This window comes from Schistocerca piceifrons, chromosome 5 (assembly GCF_021461385.2).
Source record: "Schistocerca piceifrons isolate TAMUIC-IGC-003096 chromosome 5, iqSchPice1.1, whole genome shotgun sequence".
In the NCBI taxonomy this organism is placed as follows: Eukaryota; Metazoa; Arthropoda; class Insecta; order Orthoptera; family Acrididae; genus Schistocerca; species Schistocerca piceifrons.
In genome coordinates this window covers 685996550-686014810 of record NC_060142.1, presented here as the reverse complement: position 1 = coordinate 686014810, position 18261 = coordinate 685996550, and the positions used below count along the sequence as shown (strand labels likewise).

At 42.2% G+C, this 18261-nt stretch overlaps 1 protein-coding gene across 1 annotated transcript in view; it reads right to left on the bottom strand.

Moving 5' to 3' along the window:
* The window catches only part of LOC124799203 (probable G-protein coupled receptor CG31760), a 418997-nt gene that overhangs the window by 126688 nt on the left and 274048 nt on the right, over positions 1–18261 (bottom strand). The gene's annotated exons all lie outside the window — the stretch shown is intronic.

Below are 18261 nucleotides of genomic sequence, written 5' to 3'. Positions count from 1 at the left end.
AATTACTGGTCGAATTTAAAAAATTGATATGCTCTTATAATGAGCTCATTAAGAGGTATAGTCCTGTGGTAAATGTTGAACACAGAAATGCAACAACTACAACAAGAAACTGTGTACATGTCACGAAGCACATAACCCACAATAAAGAAAGTGCCCAGAATATTGTCATCCAGAATTTGAAAATATGGACGCTTAGCGGCATCCAAGAAACTATAGGCATAATATAAAACCTGTAGCAAACATTTTCTCTCTGACTCCCCCCACAAAATGATGAAAGGAAAGAAGTTCGTCGGAAGCTATATTTTCATTAAATTTCTCTTAATTTACGTGTAAGGTCACAAACTTGTTGTTAACAGATTACCGGTTTCTCTCTATAATGACTATCATCGGATCTGCAGCAAAAAGTGGGAAAAGACATAAATACACTCGCCGATTGTCTACAGATTAAAAACAATAAATAGACCATAATGAAAAGTATTACTGACAAATATATGCATTTGTGCGCTTTAAGGATGAAGAGGCATACGTGTTTTATAAAAAGAAAGTCCTAATGTACTGCAGCCATAGTGGCATCGTCAAATGTTAAATGCACAATCAGCACCAGCATCGTCACATATATATATATATATATATATATATATATATATATATATATATGTAACATCATATGCATGTCTCATGTTGTCAGTAGCACTGCTGTTCAAAACAAGCTGCTGTACAGTAGCCACAAGAAGTTTGTGTTGTAAGTTCACCAGATGTCGCTAATGTCGGCATACACTACTTTTCAATAATTAATTGAACAGCGTAAAATAAAGGGGGATCCAATGGTTGAAGTCTGTAATGAGCTTATAACGTATAAAAAGCGTTACAGTAATAAAAAGTGATAAAAGAGAACACGATAAAAGTCAGTGTTAAAAATAGGGAGAGTTAAGAGACAGTAGTTGACATATGCTGAAATGCCAAATTCTAGATAATGACTTAAGTGATAAACACCTCCGATAGTGCACAGGATTGTATTAAAAACCATAAACTCTCCATGCAGTAAGACTGCAACAATGGGCATGATGTTTTACTTTATTGTTTCGTTACTATTAAATCCTTTCGTAACACAGTCTACATACAATATCCACAAATACCACTGAAAGTTCCTGCAAAATTTTGTCATTGTACGAGGAAGGGTTCAGGAGATGAAACGCCACAAACACGGAAATGCTTGAAAAACTAGCTTTTGCTTAAAACGTAGTACACGTCACCCATACTGTACTCAAGTATTTAGTAAGGAGAACACTTAGCGACTTCCAATTAACTTGAAATATTATTTCAATCTTTTTCTATGCTGCTTCCTGCTTGCATACTTAACGTCAAATATTTAAGGCATAACTCTTTTCTATTGTAACCAGACATGAAGTTGTTTTATATACTGAAGTTTTTTTTATAGGATCGAGGTTTATTGGTGTCACTATGGTAATTGTTCCACTGTACCGTGTTACCACTATTTAATAATTCATGCTCAACGCATAAATTACCAAGGAGTGTGACAAGTTACCAGGCAATATGTAAACGACAGATTCATAAATAAAAATGTGACACATACTGCTTTACAGAAAAGGTATTATTTTGAATTTCTCATATTAAGAAAATGGATGGAGCTATTTATACATAAATTGGAAAACCCTTTATAGCAAGATCGCATTAAGTAATATTTATTACTGACAGCCGTTTACGACAGCAGAAATTGTCATTTTCTAACCTCGAAATACTTTTTGGTTACAAATCGTGTTCAATTATGAGTTTATCACTCATACCATTCCGTCATTATGGTGGAGAATGTACAGCAAAGTATATACAGAGGTGACAGAAGTCATGGAATATCCCCAAACATTGTATCGAACCGCCTCTTACCCACCGTAGTGCAGCAGATCGACATGACGTCGACTCAACAAGTTCGTGGATGTCCTCTGCAGAAATATTGAGCCATGTTGCCTCTACAGCCGTCATGCCAATGCAGGATTTTGTGCACGAATTGACGTCTCAGTTATGTCCCACAAATATTCGAAGGCCGATCAGGATGGACAAATCGTTCCCTCGAATTGTCCAGAACGTGCTTCTAACCAGTCACGAATAATTGTGACCCTTTGATATCGTGCATTGGCATAAATAAAAATTCCGTCGTTGTTTAGGAACATGAAGTCATTGATTGAATGGATGCAAATAGTCTCCAAGTAGCCGGACATAACCTTTTCCAGTAAGTGAGTCGTTCAGTTGGAACTGAGGTCTATCCCAATCCATGTAAACACAGCATAAACCTGATGGGGCCACCACCAGATAGCAGGGTGCCTTGCTGACAACTTGGGTCCGGGGCATCGTGGGGTCTGCGTCACATTCGAACACCCTATAACCAGCTCATTCGACCACGAGACGGTTTTCCACTCATTTGGGGTCCAACCGACATTGTCACGAGCCCTGGAGAACCGCTGCTGGCGAATGTCGTCCTCTCAGCAATGTCACTCGCCTCGGCCGTCTGCTACCATAGCCCATTAACGCCAAATTTTGAACTGTCTCAACGCACACGTTTCTCGTACGCCCCGCATTGATCTCTGCCGTTCTTTCAAGCAGCGTTAACACTGACAACTCTACGCAAACGCCGCTTCTCTCCGTCCTTAAGTGAAGGCCATCGACGTCTGCATTGTCCGGGATGAGTGGTAACGCCTGAAATTTAGTATTCTTGACACATTTCGACAATATGGATCGGAATACTCAATTACCTAACAGTGTACAGAAGCTTTGCCGAAAGTTAAACAAAGTACGGATGAAATGCACCTTGTGCAATGGCCAGTGGGTAATGGAATCCTGCATTTGTGTATGAACATGCCCATTCCACAAGCTACTATTAATCTGTACAGTATACGGTTTTACCTTTGACAAATCCTACGTTAAATGTGCTGTATATTCTCCGTCATATAAGATTTTAAGTGAATTTTAATTCACTTAAAATCTTTTTCCGTGGTACTAATATTTTAACAAGTGACTATTCTATGTGTCTAATAATATCTGAACAGCGTATATCTTGTTCGACAAATCATTCATTAGGTAGCAGTTAGCATCGTTCTGACTACCCGTCCCACCATCTGATAATATCCATTGCTTTGATAGGCTGTGACAAATCTGAGTAAACCTTAACCAGGCTCCCGCGTCCGGCCATCCTGATTTAGGTTTTCCGTGATTTCCCTAAATCGCTCCTGGCAAATGTCGGGACGGTGCCTTTGAAAGGGCACGGCCGACTTTCTTCCCCGTCCTTCCCTAATCCGATGAGAGCGATGACCTCGGTGTTTGGTCTCTTCCCCCAAACAACCCAACCCAATCCCGTAACCAGGCGAAATGCATTATTTGAAATAAAAACAGCCTGGCAGCTGAGACTTCTCTTTATATAGTTGTTTGCAGATTTAAAGAGAGTTTAGGATTATACAAAGGAGGCTGAATTTATGTTCCGTAACGTTTAAGTTACATTACTAGCATAGGACAAAACCATTAGTTGTAAACAAGTAAAGCAAGCATGAACTTTTTAAAATTTTTATGATAATCGCTGTGTTAGTAAAATATTGTTGTGGATTTGGTTTTGAGTATTGTGCAGTATCACGAACCAGGAGAGGGGTTGAATTGGAGAATTGGGCAGCAAGTGTAGAAAGATGGTCCAAGGTTTTGACCATGGGCATCATCACAACTACTAGATATGTGGCAGGTCGTCTGATGCCAACTGTATGAAACATCTTGCCCAAATTTCCTTGACTGTTGACAAAAAGTTTGTGGCCATAGACTTAAAGTAAAGAAAATTTATTCTATGTTCGACCACGAGACGGTTTTCCACTCATCTGGGGTCCAACCGACATTGTCACGAGTCAAGGAGAGCCGCTGCTGGCGATGTCGTCCTGTTAGCAAAGTCACTCGCCGTCGGCCGTCTGCTGCCATAGCCCATTAACGCCAAATTTTGAACTGTCTCAACGCACACGTTTCTCGTACGCCCCGCATTGATCTCTGCCGTTCTATGTTCTATGTTCGGTTCACTGTTTTGTTTGTTCACTTGTGTCAACAGGCTAATGGAAGCAGGAACATAAGGACATAGGCTCACTTGGTGGTCAAGTCCGAAGTGTATGAAGGCAGAGAACTGATGAACAGAGGGGTGGCTTCCCAATAAAAACACGCTGGTGCCGCAACTCGGGACGCCACAGATGTTGATGTTTACGTTGGCAACCTCTTACACTGTGTCTGATGAGACTCTTTGTCATGTTGGATCTATGGACAGCAGGAAATAGACATTTCTTCCTGCAGTACTTCACACACACAGAGAGACTAGTATAATATAAGATGAAGTGTTATACTTTCCCTTCTTGTGAGAGATTTATAGGATAGCCAGTCTGTTCCACTAGGCATACCATGCTGTGTGGCCACTGTTAGTTTAGCATTCTGGGGAGAACACCAACTTGGTATCATCTGTAGGAAACTGCATTGTTTAACATGTGCAGTCTAATCCCATGGATAGTGAGGACCGACCAGTTCACACTACTCCACAACACAAACCTGTTCAGGCATCGATGTAGCCATTACCACCTCACTGGCACTATACAGTCGACTTTACAGACACAGAATGATCAACACCCATTATTAACACGCCGACGTTTTGGAGGAGCAATAAAAAAGCAAATGTTTGCTTCGAAACGATAGCAAGGAGACAAGTGGCTGCAGTCACATCCTCATTCCGAACACTTATTCGCACTCTGTTGACAGTCTCACTTACACCCTTATGAGGAAGACGTCTGCCCGAAGTTGAAAGTGATCTGTCTGCCGTGTCCAACCCGAAATGAACCTGCCTGTCGCGCCACACGCATTCTTCGATGTATGGCTGCACGCATGCCCTCAAGAACGATTCACATCTGTCTCCAAAACGTTTCGTGATTATGTGACGGCACACTTTACCTGTGACAATATGAACAGCTCACAGTTCTAATGTAACAATGTTGTATATCCAATCGCCGATTAGGTTCATATTCACTGTTGTTTTTTGTTTTCCTTGAACAGACTGATACGTTAACACGGATATTTAGATTTTTAATTGATGAATGGACTTCATATATTTCGTTGTGTAATAGCGTAAAGTATGTTGTACACTCAACAATTCGAATAATGTTCCTGCGTTACATTATAATGTGAGTCTAAAGGACCTTAAAAAGATATGAGTGATGGCAGAGTTAATAATTTGTTTCCTAATATGTACACTTAATATCACAGTAGAAAATACTAGTTCATCATAGGGATAGTTCGAATTGTTTGCAAGTAATAATTTGATGTGCATATTCTCAGCTACGTTTTGTGGTCGCTATCGTAGGAAATTAATATACATACAAACGATGTTTTAACAGACCACCTATTAAATATAGACTTTTCATTAACTTTCGAGTTTTTTTGTTGCTACCTGTATTACGTAGTGGTACATATAGGTCACACATGAGAACAGGAGTAGTTATAAGAGACCATTGTGTCAATGGTATGATTGTTGAAATGTCTGTTTCATATATTTCCAATCATGTTCTTCATGACATTGCTTGTGTATTATACATGTTTAATTGTATCCAGGTTATGATTCTTGAATACTTGATTAACATATCTTCCACGATTTTGGTCGATATTCTAAAAGAACAATAATAAATTTTAGTCCTAGCACCAATTTGAGTGCCGGCCGGAGTGGCCGTGCGGTTCTAGGCGCTACAGTCTGGAGCCGAGTGACCGCTTCAGTCGCAGGTTCGAATCCTGCCTCGGGAATGGATGTGTGTGATGTCCTTAGGTTAGTTAGGTTTAATTAGTTCTAAGTTCTAGGCGACTGAAGACCTCAGAAGTTAAGTCGCATAGTGCTCAGAGCCATTTGAACCATTTTGAACCAATGTGAGTAAATTGTAAACTTCAGTCATAAACATTGATACAGCATAGAAATGAACATTATGCGCATGACCTGAGGTTCAAGTTATGATTTATCAGTTCACTTGGATATTAATCAAGGAACCACATGGTGCGAAGAGCAGACTTGTAAACAGTTTGTAATGTAATTAGAATTCTGGCCTTGGTAAAGAACTAACTGAGCTTCTGATATGCACTCTGTAATGTTTTTGATAATCAAGTAGCCTTCAGCATTATGGCCTTCTGGAAAGTTGAACGGATAAGATGGTTTCCCTGTAGATGAATGAGTTTTCTTTTGTGTTGTACCTTTATTTTCATGTTGTGGTTGGGAACGATACCTTTTGTTTTACCCTCCACTGTTCCAGTGACAGTGGTCGTCATCTAATTTGTTGACCTCACTGGGTGCGCCTCAATTCAGAATTTCTCTTGTTGATGCCCCACTACATTTCTTAAGAGGCGAACCTCATGCACAAAGTTTTTGTACAGGTGACATATCGCGAATAATATCAAACCTTTTGGCTTGTCCCTTTTCATTAATTTACAAGTAATAACGTGGCTCAAGGGAAACTGAGATATTTTAATGGGACTAATAAAACTACAGTGATGTGGTGATTTTATGTCCTCCTTTTAACTTTGTGTAATGTAACGTGGTACTGGCTCTAGCAGTTGGTTGTAATGGACGAGCTTTGGAAATGAGGGGAATTGTAAATATGAGGAAGGTGACTTGTAGTAAGTCTCAGCGGAACTTCCCCTGGGGAGCTGAGGGTATGCAGCCTTTTGCACAAGTACAGGGTGCATCATAATTAATGGAGTAAACGCATAGAGTTGAAAGTACACGATACTAGAAGCAAAAAAGTCTCAGGAAACATAGGATCGAAAATGTATACCTTAAGAGCTACGAGCAATTTTTCATCTTCGATGCTGTGAAGCTGATCTCTTCTACTGCAAGCTCTTTGCTTTCCACATTTTTGTAAGTGGCAGTATAAACCAAAACTAGAATAAATGTCTAGTAAACATTATTTGTAAAATGCATACTCAAAAGTTATAAGCAATTGTTCATTAGAAGAGTTGTGTTTCGAAGTAGCGAAGATGAGCAAGTGCTCATATCTCTTAAGGTATGCATTTTAGAGCACATGTTTATTGAACATTTTTTTCTTGTTTTGGTCGACATTACCATTTCCCAAAATATGGAAAGCAAAGAGCTGGCAATAGAAGAGATTTGCTTCACAGTATCATGAAAAACTGCTTGTCGCTCTTAAGGTATGCATTTTCGACCTTATGTTTACTGAGACTTTTTTACTTCTTGTATCGAGTACTTTCAACTGTATGCGTGTACGCCATTAGTTATGACACACTCTGTATAGGGGAGGAGAGCAGCTTCAGGGAGTGTGTAGTGGAGCACATGCTACTGAACTGTGTAGTGTATGTGCTGTAAAAGGCAAAGGCAAAAGCATTACTTCCAGTGGACAGAACTCTGTCAGTTTGATGTAAGCACAAGAATCGTGGAAAATACTGGTACTTAATAAAGTAAGATAAATAATTCACCAGGTAAACGTTTTCCAGCTATCCGAAATAACATATTGAAAGAGGTCTGGCATAAAGGTTCAGAGGTTGCAGCAGAGTCAGTAACCGGCCTTGTGAATAGTTTTTTAGAATTTCTCTGGACCTGTAATGCGAGGCTAGCTGGTTGTTGAGAGAGCACTGATTGGTGTTACAGATGTGATCTCAGGAGGATAAATTTATCGGAAAGTTTATTCATCCTTTTTTTTTATAGAAAATCAGGAGGAAACTCAATGCATTGGCTTATTGACATTTAACCTTTTCTTGGAAGGAAATTTTGTTGAAGGAACAATTACGCCGTCAGCATGCTGTAGCAACTTCAGAGAGACCGGTGGTAGAACTTTGCTAGCAGGAAGAATGGAGCCGGCAGTACTTATAGAATTGAGACGTAATTCTTCGTCACGGATCTTGGAGCCGAACAGATGAGAGGTCTGCGAGCTTTACCCTTAAGTGCTCTGTAGACTGTTGTAACATCGAACTTTATGTGGCACAGAGACACGGCGTCCTCACTCTGCTCTTATTACACCAATGATTATGGTGAGCAAAGCTTTCAGCTCTTTCATATTAGGACAAGCAAGATGACAGGTTTCACTGTATCATGTTCGTCCGTGCATTCTCAGATCTGCAGATTCTTCGGTGCTTGATTCAGACAAACAGTCATGGTAATCGTTATTTAGTCATGTTGCGAAAGATTTCACAAGTCAGATGTGAAGTTAACAATCAACTCCACCCCATCGTGAATCATCATCTAAAATGTTTTATGATTCCAATGATTTTTGTTATAAACCACAAAGTGCATTTAAATCTTCAGTTTCTTTTTACATTTTAATTTTTCCAGTAACAAATAATACCTCAGTTCCCCATCATCTGATTCAATGTTAACGCCAAACTAATTTACAGCATAGGTAAATCCGTTACGTACGTTGACTTTAGCAGTAAGCCTCAAGGGTGTACCTATTACATGATTAATTCTCATGTAGTTTAATTCACTTACACATACGGGGTTTTGCAAAAGAAACGAAAATTACCCAACGGTACACGCTTATGTTCAGTAAGAACAAGTGTATTTCTTTACCACACTGGATCTGAAATAAAATACTTCTATCTCTTGGTGAAATCATTTAACATCACGCGACCCCGAAAATCATAAACCAACGAACAGTTGTTTAAATATCACCATGAAAAGTATGTGCCAGGACAAGTGATATTATTGTTTGTTTCTTAAGTCACATTACTGCTCCAAAATAAAGCTGGTGCGTGACGAGACTATTTATATTGCAGTTATAATGAAATCTATACCTTTCGCTGCTTACAGGCATTGATATATTTCAACGGGGGACAGTTGAAAAATGTGTGCCCACACTGGGACTCGAACCCGCGATCTCACGGTTACATGGCATGCACTCTATCCGACTCAGCTGCCAAGGACGCAGAGAATAGTGCATCTGCAGGGACTTACCTCTGTCACGTTCGCCGTGAGACCCACACTTCCAACTTACCGGCCAATGATATTGTTTTAGTACTTTTAAACGTCAGTTGAAAATTATGTAGTACTGTAGAATGTTATTACCAATAAATTGGACATCTTCCTCAAAAAAGAAAATAAATAAATAAATAAAAATAAACAGAAAAAGAAAACGTGGCTCAGTCGGATAGAACGTCTGCCAAGTAAGCATGAGATCTCGCGTTCGAGTCCAAGTTAGGGCATACATTTTTCAACTGTCTCCATTGTTATTTATCAACGCCCGTAAGCAGCGGAAAACCCATATTTCATTATAACTTCATTCTTCGAGAGCTGCAAGATCAATGTTATTTGTACAGATACCAGCTTCGTACTATTTATATTGTACTAAAATCCGGCAGAAACCTATTTCGTCGTCGTCCCCATCCGTCCCTCTTCTGCTTCCCTCCCCACCATGAAAGGTGAAATGCAGTATAAGAAAGGTTGTCCCTTTGCCTGTACTGCCCAATAATCCTGGTCTCCCAGCCGCTCGTTAAGTACGGAAGACTCCACGAATTCGAAAAGCACGGTTTCTCCATCTGGAGAACACAATATTCAACTGCCGGTGACCGTTCAACGCAGATTGTAATGTGAAGTCGACCTCGATGTAAAACGTTTCCTATTATTCATAAAATGCGACAACAGCAGTAGGAGGCAATCAGAAACTGAACCATTATTGGAGTACACAACCGGAACTGAATGATACTCTGTTCTCTGTAGCACGACTCACCCAGAAAATCCGAGAACCGAAAACACGCACAGAACAAAAACAAGAAAATGAAATCTCGAAGTATCTTTGAGGCTGTTTCGGACGTGTCACTGCTTCAGAAAAGAGGCAACAAAAATTATAAACAAAAAATTTCAACTTATTAAAATCATTTTTGTCACTATAACGACGTTCGTAATTTCATTTGAAGAGTTCCTGCATGTCCACTGTAGCTGCAGTGGTTTTCCGACATAAACGGATCTAAAATCGTTTAAATGAAAAGCCTAAGATCTCTCCTAGCCTCGGGTGTAATTATGGTATCCATGTAATCTTTCTTACAGTCTTTTAGTAAAATAAATGGGATAAGACGTGCCTTATTTTTGCACTTCAGCATACACAGTTGTACGAAGAAGATTTTTGTAACTATAATTATTACGTTATTAATCACTCATAAGCTGATTTGACGTGTAGTATCTCCTAACGAGGCAAAATGTCACGAGTTTGTAGTATGTTAGCGACATTAACAAACTGAAGAGGAAACCAATGTTCTGATCATTTTAATCTGAAAAATCGTATGCATGTAATTCGCACATTATGTCCCAGTGAAGATATGGCAATAACCCACAATGCGTCCAGTCACCATTTTCAGCTTGGTCGTAGTTATTACTTTCGTCGTCGTCATCATCGTCATCACCATCACCATCACCTCCTTCTCCACCACCACCACCAACAACAACAACAACAACAAGAACAACAACAGCAACTCCATCACCATCAATAACGAAGACTGGTTATCGTCCCGTAATGTGCCTACACCTGCTGGTACATCCATCAACACTGACGTCTACTTAAATTTCTCCATCCTGAGCATTTACACTGAAATACTATTCGCTCTCTCTTGTTCTCCGGTATCTTAAAAAATCATTGATTCAATTTAAATGGTTGCACCTGTCGTTAGTTTGTCTCTGTCTCTGTCTCTAAAGAGGTAAATTCCTGAGTACTTTGATTAATTCTCTTATTTGTTAGACACGAAAGATTTGTATATTTTAAAAGAATGGTATAAGACAAATAAGTGAAGCAGTGTCTTTCGGCAGCTACAACCTTTCCCACTATTCGGGTAACACATGATTTACGCGATAAAAAAAAATTCAGATACTTTTGAGGTGATCCACTAACGGAAATAGTTTTCAAAATCGCTAGAAAGAGTGAAGCGTTAGGTGAGATAGGCATGTATACATGTATTGAACTGGGGACCTAGAAACGACGGAGAGGCTTCGTCCCCCGCCGTAGCTCTCAGTGGTAAACAACCCCACAACAGGCTACAGCCGTCCACTCACTCCAGGGCCACCCCATACCGAACCCAGGGTTATTGACCCCCCCCCCCCCCCCTCCCTTGCCGGGGAACGTCTCATTCCAGACGAGTGTAGGCCCCAACGTTTGCGTGTTAGAGTAATTATGGTGTACGGGTATGTGGAGACAGTGTTCGCGCAGCAATCGCCGACGTAGTGTAACTGAGGCAGAATAAGGGGAACGAACCCGCATTCGCCGAGGCAGATGGAGAACCGCTTAAAAACCATCAACAGGCCGGCCGCCACACCGGACGTCGACACTAATCCGCGGGGCGGATTCGTGCCAGGAACCGACACGCCTTCCCACTCGGGAAGCATTGTGTTGGACCGCACGGCTAGCAGGGCGGGCTGAGAAAGGCATCCTGACCGAAACAAATCGTAACCGGAGGGGCAACGTTCACTGAGTACGGTGTGACAGGTAAGACATTCCATCGATGTCTTTCAGTTCTTGCTGCACGAAGTTTGCAACATGTGGTTTGCTATAAACATAAATCAGAGTCACTTTGTTACAACTGAGGGCTTATTGCGAAAGTTTGCCTCTCCATTCGCACTTCAACTTGAGTAATTTTACCTAGTAGCGAGCAGCATTCACCCTTTGATCCGGTTGCAGTACCTCACGGTATACCACACCGTCGAGGGCGCTTTTGCGCTCCCATCAACAACGTTGTTTTGAGTCATTGAAACCAATCTCTAAATTTGTTTACGACAGACAATGTTCGCCATACGCGTCCACTAGCAAACTAAGACTTTCTGCAGCAGATTGCTTCAAAAGCTGAACAGTAACAAATACAGTAAACGCTGTTCTGGAGGCACAAATCCCGACATGTACAAGGCAATATATCGACATGTTCTTTTCACTCTATTCGACAGTCGCACTCAGATCTGACAACGTAACGTGTCTACTGTTAAATAGTTGTCGTGTCGCTGTCCGCTATGCTACGCTTGTAAAACTACTGCCCACCGTTCGTTGACAGCATAAATTGATTCAGACTCACAATAAAAGGGGACTTGTCCAGTCAGTATATCTCTGTGCCAGCAATATTAAAGACCAGTCGCTTTACAATAATCAACTGTAAAGCAACGATTAACATGTCAATTTACGTAGAAGTAAAATAAGTTTTGAACAGATAAGTATGACAAATATAATTTACTTACACCTAAGAAACCACTTGGAACCATGTACATCTTAACTTGCGCTCCTGAGACGCGAAAACGTTGTAATACAAAACAATTAATGATTAATAAAAAGTTAAATATAATAAATTTGATGAACAGTATCCAATCCCAAAGAAAGTAGGTGTTGACAGATGTAAAAATTACCGAACTATCAGTTTAATAAGTCACAGCTGCAAAACACTAACACGAATTCCTTACAGACGAATGGAGAAACTGGTAGAAGCCGACCTCGGGGAATATCAGTTTGGATTCCGTAGAAATATTGGAACACGTAAGGCAATACTGACCTTACGACTTATCTCAGAAGAAAGATTAAGGAAAGGCAAACCTACGTTTCTAGCATTTGTAGACTTAGAGGAAACTTTTGTCAATGTTGATTGAAATACTCTCTTTCAAACTCTAAAAGTGACAGGGGTAAAATACAGGGAGCGAAAGGCTATTTACAATTTGTACAGAAACCAGAAGGCAGTTATAAGAGTCGAGGGGTTGGGAAGGGAGTGAGACGGGTCTGTAGCCTCTCCCCGATGTTATTCAATCTGTATATTGAGCAAGCAGTGAAGGGAACAAAAGAAAAATTCGGAGTAAGTATTAAAATCCATGGAGAAGAAATAAAAACTTAGAGGTTTGCTGATGACATTGTAATTCTATCAGAGACAGCAAAGGACTTGGAAGAGCAGTTGAACGGAGTGGACAGAGTCTTGAAAGGAGACTATAAGATGAACATCAACAAAAGCAAAACGAGGATAATGGAATGTAGTCGAATTAGGTCGGGTGATGCTGAGGGAATTAGATTAGGAAATGAGACATTAAAAGTAGTAAAGGAATTTTGCTATTTGAGGAGTGAAATAACTGATGATGGTCGCAGTAGAGAGGATATAAAATGTAGACCGGCAATGGCAAGGAAAGCGTTTCTGAAGAAGAGAAATTTGTTAAGATCGAGTATAGATTTAAGTGTGAGGAAGTCGTTTCTGAAAGTACTTGTATGAAGTGTAGCCATGTATGGAAGTGAAACATGGACGATAAATAGTTTGGACAAGAAGAGAATAGAAGCTTTAGAAATGTGGTGCTACAGAAGAATGCTGAAGATTAGACGGGTAGATCACATAACTAATGAGATGGTACTGAATAGAATTGGGGAGAAGAGGAATTTGTGGCACAATTTGACAAGAAGAAGGGACCGGTTGGTAGGGCATGTTCTGAGGCATCAAGGGACACAAATTTAGCATTGGAGGGCAGCCTGGAGGGTAAAAATTGTAGAGGGAGACCAAGAGATGAATACACTAAGGAGATTCAGAAGGATGTAGGTTGCAGTAAGTACTGGGAAATGAAGAAGCTTGCCCAGGATAGGGTAGCATGGAGAGCTACATCAAACCAGTCTCAGGACTGAAGACCACAACAACAACAACAACAACAACAACATCCAGTGCCGAATTTGTACTGTGCAGTTTAGCTATGGACACCCGTGGTACACATTTGTGTATTGAGAAAACATAAAGAATTGGAAATGGACTAAAAGGAATAGCGTTAACACAGAGAACAAATCCACCCAACATTCAGGTAGATGCGTATTAATACCAGAATAATAGTTTTATTCTAACACAAGAAATAGTTTATTAAATTTTCTAGTAGCTGCTAATATAGTGCAATTCTCAATTATAAATGGCAAAGATACTTGTCACAGAATTTCTAAAGCGTTCCGAAGAGGTTCTCAATTTATTAATTTCAAAAACTGTTGCGATGCTTTATCGGGAGAGCAGCCGGTCGTTGACTACTACAATCGGCGAAGTTTAAACCGGGCGCCTGTCACTCTTCCTTAACTCAACCACGTTGCTTCTTTTACATTGAGTAATGATCATAAACATGAACATGACAAAGTTTAAATGTAGGAAATTATAATTAATTAGAAAATGCCGAACAGAACTATCTGAATATCCGTGCAAACAGGAAACGCATTTTACAATAAGCTAGCAATAGTGGTGACATCCAGCTTCAGATTGGTTGAGACACAAGGTGAACAGGGTTCGAACCCCGAAGGCTCGCCAGAGTGCTGTTCCCTCCAGGTCAACGAGTTGCTCCGTCACATGGTTTCTCATATCTTCCTTTTCTTATCTGGTGTTGTGTAAGTTTACAGAAACGATACCAATAGCGCGAAAGGAAGGAATACAGAGGTAAAACAGAGACGACAAAACAAAAGCACACTGAGGGTAGCAGATGCTGTTGGAACTATCTAGAGCCTTGTCTTTGAAAGATAAGATTAAGCATTTTGGCATAGAGTTGTGAAATTGGGGCAGTTGCAAAGTAGGACCAATAAGTCGTTGACATCACCCCTAATTATGAGTGATCTTAAAACAGTTATACACGGAGCTCACACAATCTGTGATGGAGATAGTTTGCCCAAAGAGCTCGTGCACTTCAAGACAGTGTTCAGGGAAAATAAACAATCTGCCCATCAGATTATTAGGGCTTTAGCAATTAAATTAAGAACCAGAAAGTGGATGGAGAGAAGAGAATGTCAGCCATATCTCTAGCTTTTCTTCGATTTTTTGGCAATATTCCCTTCAAAACTACAAGAAACCTCTGTAATTTACTAGTGGAAAGGTTTTTCGCCCACTTTCTGAGATTGCGATCTTCTGGGAACAGTGGAGAACACAGAAGAACGCTTGGCTGGCGTGTACAGGTACAGCTGCCCATGCAGCTTCAACACGATACCACAGTTCATTAAGAGTAGTGACTGGCGTATTGTAACGAGCCAGTTGTTCGGCCACCATTGAGATGCCTGTCATCTCGACTGCTAGTGATACGAGGCCGTTGGGATCCAGCACGGCGTTCCGCATTACCCTCTTGAACCCACCGATTCCATATCCTGCTAGCGGTCATTGGATCTCGACCAACGCGAGCAGCAATGTCGCGATACGATAAACCGCATTCGCGATAGGCTATAATCCGACCTATACCAAAGTCGGAAACATGATGGTACGTATTTCTCCTCCTTACACGAGGCACCACAACAACGTTTCACCAGGCAACGCCGGTCAACTGCTGTTTGTGTATGAGAGATCGGTTGGAAACTTTCCTCATGTCAGAACGTCGTAGGTGTCACCCCTGGCGTCAACCTTGTGTGAATGCTCTGAAAAGCTAATAATTTGCATATCAAAGCATCTTCTTCGTGTCGGTAAAATTTCGCGTCTGTAGCACGTCATCGTCGTGGTGTAGCAATTTTAATGGCCAGTAGTGTAATTCTGTGTAATGTTATAACTTTGTAAAACGGTGAGCTGTTTTTTTTTCCGAGGTCAATATTCATTTCCACGTAGAAAAGCTGTTTTTTTTTGACAATTTGTAACCTTATACTTCCTTATTAATTCGCTTACCAAAGTTTATTTTAATGCCCCAATCATTTCTAATTGTTAAATTCCTCCCTATATTTGTCTAGTGTTACAGTCCAAGCAAGTATAGCCATGCAGGTTTTGTGCCAGGATTCTAAGTACTGATCCACTAATAAAATTAATTATTTCCAGTTGATCATTTGATAGTGTTTAGCCTGATCGAGAACTTCATTTGTATCTTTCGAGGACTGATAGAGTCATCATCAGTTTCCACCATTGATATAATGGCGTGAGTTCTTTTTCTGGACATTTGCAACTTCTGTATAAGTTTCACCATCTGCTCCCCGTAGAGGTACTTGATGTGATTACGTAGGCTTTCCCGGCGTAATACACTCCTGGAAATTGAAATAAGAACACCGTGAATTCATTGTCCCAGGAAGGGGAAACTTTATTGACACATTCCTGGGGTCAGATACATCACATGATCACACTGACAGAACCACAGGCACATAGACACAGGCAACAGAGCATGCACAATCTCGGCACTAGTACAGTGTATATCCACCATTCGCAGCAATGCAGGCTGCTATTCTCCCATGGAGACGATCGTAGAGATGCTGGATGTAGTCCTGTGGAACGGCTTGCCATGCCATTTCCACCTGGCGCCTAAGTTGGACCAGCGTTCGTGCTGGACGTGCAGACCGCGTGAGACGACGCTTCATCCAGTCCCAAACATGCTCAATGGGGGACAGATCCGGAGATCTTGCTGGCCAGGGTAGTTGACTTACACCTTCTAGAGCACGTTGGGTGGCACGGGATACATGCGGACGTGCATTGTCCTGTTGGAACAGCAAGTTCCCTTGCCGGTCTAGGAATGGTAGAACGATGGGTTCGATGACGGTTTGGATGTACCGTGCACTATTCAGTGCCCCCTCGACGATCACCAGTGGTGTACGGCCAGTGTAGGACATCGCTCCCCACACCATGATGCCGGGTGTTGGCCCTGTGTGCCTTGGTCGTATGCAGTCCTGATTGTGGCGCTCACCTGCACGGCGCCAAACACGCATACGACCGTCATTGGCACCAAGGCAGAAGCGACTCTCATCGATGAAGATGACACGTCTCCATTCGTCCCTCCATTCACGTCTGTCGCGAAACCACTGGAGGCGGGCTGCACGATGTTGGGGCGTGAGCGGAAGACGGCCTAACGGTGTGCGGGAACGTAGCCCAGCTTCATGGAGACGGTTGCGAATGGTCCTCGCCGATTCCCCAGGAGCAACAGTGTCCCTAATTTGCTGGGAAGTGGCGGTGCGGTCCCCTACGGCACCGCGTAGGATCCTACGGTCTTGGCGTACATCCGTGCGTCGCTGCGGTCCGGTCCTAGGTCGACGGGCACGTGCACCTTCCGCCGACCACTGGCGACAACATCGATGTACTGTGGAGACCTCACGCCCCACGTGTTGAGCAATTCGGCGGTACGTGCACCCGGCCTCCCGCATGCCCACTATACGCCCTCGCTCAAAGTCCGTCAACTGCACATACGGTTCACGTCCACGCTGTCGCAGCATGCTACCAGTGTTAAAGACTGCGATGGAGCTCCGTATGCCACGGCAAACTGGCTGACACTGACGGCGGCGGTGCACAAATGCTGCGCAGCTAGCGCCATTCGACGGCCAACACCGCGTTTCCTGGTGTGTCCGCTGTGCCGTGCGTGTGATCATTGCTTGTACAGCCCTCTCGCAGTGTCCGGAGCAAGTATGGTGGGTCTGACACACCGGTGTCAATGTGTTCTTCTTTCCATTTCCAGGAGTGTATGTGTTGAAAGTCTCTTCGCGTTTGCTGCCGGATCCTAAAATCAACTTGATATTTCGGCGATCCAACTGTCTATAAGCAGGCGATTGAAATTAGGTTGGCTGATAATTTAATCAACAGAGACAATGGGTTTCCTCTTAGCAAAACGTGGAATCCTGTATTATCTCGCATCAAAACTGAACGTTCTTCGGTGCGGCCTTGATTGCGATATATCGTTGCCAGCAGTGTTTCACTAAGGGCGGCGCCACCTCCCCGTTTTGTAAGGCAGAAACCGTGATGGGCGGCGCATGCGCCGTGTACTGAACGGTGGCCTATATAGGACGTCGAATTGCAATCTTGCGTCAGTTCTCAGCGGGACTCATCAGCAGTAGCAGCATTTCCTGAAGATGGCGAACAGTTGGATCGCCGATATGTCGAGTCAAGTTGAATTTAGGATCCGGCAGCAAACCCGAAGAGACTTTGAAGACTTATTACGCCGGGAAAGCCTACGTAATCACATGTTAATCGAGTTATCCCCCAGGAGGCACCTAACTGACAACAAACCCGACTTCCACCTCCGGCGTTCCACGAACGCGTGGCGAGAATTCGATAACGAGGCGTCAACACGGAGTTTCGTCCATCGGTTGCTCGTGGCACCACCGCCGGTCAACAAACAATTTCGGACCGGGTACACTACCAATCCGTGCGCTGTAGCCGCGTGGTCTTGGGCGTCCTGCCACGGTTCGCGCGGATCTCAACGTCGGAGGTTTGAGTGTTCGAGTCCACGCTAGGGCATGGGTAAATGTGTTGTCCTTATCGTCAGTTATTTTAAGTTAGAGTGTGTGTAAGCTTAGGAATCAATGACCTCAGCAGTTTGGTCCCATAAGATCTTACCACAAATGTCCAAAC